This window comes from Anarrhichthys ocellatus, unplaced genomic scaffold (genome assembly GCF_004355925.1).
Source record: "Anarrhichthys ocellatus isolate YVR2014 unplaced genomic scaffold, GSC_Weel_1.0 scaffold24, whole genome shotgun sequence".
NCBI lineage: Eukaryota > Metazoa > Chordata > Actinopteri > Perciformes > Anarhichadidae > Anarrhichthys > Anarrhichthys ocellatus.
In genome coordinates, this window is record NW_022280054.1 from 3444744 (window position 1) to 3447243 (window position 2500).

Below are 2500 nucleotides of genomic sequence, written 5' to 3' on the forward strand. Positions count from 1 at the left end.
ATGTTTCAAACACATCTGACGGACTCCCAATAAACATTTTGTAGCCACGTTACCGTCATGGCTCCGGGAATGTCGGGATGACAATCCATCAACAACCGTTGGATGGATTGTCATGACATTTTGTACGGACATCCGCGTCCCCCTTCAGGAGGAATTGGAATAACTTTGGTGATTCTTGTGTCCCCCATCAGGTCAAAATTTAAATTTGAGCAATACCTCAACCTCAGCCTCAGGTGACCACGGTAAGCATCAGTATGTTAGCACGCTGACTTAAGTATGTAGCTCAAAGCACTAGCGTGTACTACACTCCTACAGAGAGGCTAGCATGGCTGTCAACTATTAATCTTGTTCTTTGATTAATGGCTTAAATGATTCATTTAGATTTTCTGTCGATCAGCTAATCAGACCTACTAATGGTGACGTCACTAAATAGACTAATGTTAAATGGAAGTAGATCATGCAGTCTTATAGGACTGGGCGATAATTCAATATAATTCATCGTCTTTCAATGGAATCATGATGAAAACATATGACATATTGTAATACTCATTTACCTTGTCTCAGTTGATAATAAGCATATACTTACTCAAAACCTAGAATATCTGATCAAACTCTGTTAAATACAAACCTTTGTCTTAATCTGATTACTCTGCATTTGGGTGCATGCACGTAAACATAGCCAGTGTTTGGCTAGAAATCTTCCTTGTTGTCTACAAAAAAAGCAGCACATAACTTCTGTCTAGTCGTCTACTTCCCCAATAGTCTAAAGTTCCAGCCCCAACACTACCAGCCCATTGTCTGTCTGTCTGTGAGCCACAGACTGACAGAGACACTACAAAGTGATAATTAACACCTGTCACAGACGGACATCCAGGCGAGTTTTTTCCAGCGTGCCCACACATGCAGATGCTCGGGCCCGCCGTAAGATGATTGACTGGCCACCTCACAACCACAAAGGACCCGCCCACACCGATATGTTCACGTTCACACACAGATGTTCAGACTCGCTGCAGTGACACCATGTCAGCGTTCATCTGCATAACACAGACAATAACAAGTGATTACCTCACTGAGCAGACGAGGTACCCAAACAAAGAGGGAGGAGAGCGCCTCCGCGCTGACAGAGGAACCGCAGACCTCAATAACTGTCAGCTCTTACAATCGGTGGCATTTTGCTTTGTTTTGACAGACATTTGTATCAACTGAACAAAAACTAAATTTATAAAAAGACACGTCGACAGGCCTCGCTTAAAAGACTCGACCAACTTAACCAAGATGAATCGTAAATGCTAAGTAAATAAGACTGGTTGCAATGCCGATACAAACAACCCTTTTATAACACTAATAATCTGCACAAGAACACCGTTTATATAGAAATGTCCTCTAATGAACAGCAGAATTATTATCTGTATGAGGAAACATCGAATCAAAAAGAGGAAGAATTGGATCAAGCCTTTGACGCTAACTTTCCGTGCTCGACAGTTATACATTCTCGGCAAAAGAGAAACATTGTTGCTGAAATAAAACAGTTTACGACATAAATCTGAAACATAAGTTGCATCAAAACACCCCGAACGACAGAAGTGGCAAAAGTAGACTCAATCTATTTGTTTCCAGATAAAACTCTGATTACTGGAGAAATACTGATAACTGTAATCGATGTATATTGTAATAAACGGCAGGTGCAAGTAGCACAGGTGTAAGTAATAACATTAACGACGTCTCGGTAATACACAGGGGGTCTGACTCTGACACACCTGGATTTAATGCAGACACACACACACACACACACACACACACACACACACACACACACACACACACACACACACACACACACACACACGGGTCCAGTTTGAGGAGTGAAACACAGGAAGCTTACGGGGCAGTTTTTGATTGACACGCCAACCTATTGTTACAATTGGAGTTCAGTTTAAACCGCCACTCACACATACTTTGTGAAGACTCTCTCATGAATAAAGAGAGCAGCAATCAGAGGACGGAGTGAAATGGAAGAGAAAAAAACTTTTACTGTTGGGTCCATTAATCATGTGTCCAGCCTTTCGTCCTCCTGCTGTTGCAGAAGCTGAACGAGCAGTAAAGACCAGCCTGAGTCAGCAGCAGTGCTGAATGAGATCCTCAGGGCTCCACTCTGGCACACTGGTGAAAAGGTGTTTCTGTACTTCAGTATGCTCACAAAATGGCTTAAAACATGTGGATAATGTATGATAATCTTGATTATTTAATTCCAATAACTATGGACATTAATATGATGCTAACACTAGTCTCCACTCTTCTGGTTTCAGGCTTTGCACGAAGAATTCAGAAGTGAGGTCTGCCACTGGTGTTGGCTGATAACGTGGCGTCCATCACATTACATGCGTTCATAAAACAACAGAGTTGGTTGTGTAGGGTTAAAATATTGTGGATATTTCTGAGCTCTGAGGAATGTCCCAGTCTAAATTATTAGAGATGCTTCGATCCACCATTTTTCTCCACC

At 41.9% G+C, this 2500-nt stretch overlaps 1 protein-coding gene across 3 annotated transcripts in view; it reads right to left on the reverse strand.

Annotated features, from left to right (window-relative positions):
- Positions 1-2500, reverse strand: part of mettl16 (methyltransferase 16, N6-methyladenosine) — a 22891-nt gene that overhangs the window by 19143 nt on the left and 1248 nt on the right. The window lies entirely within an intron of this gene.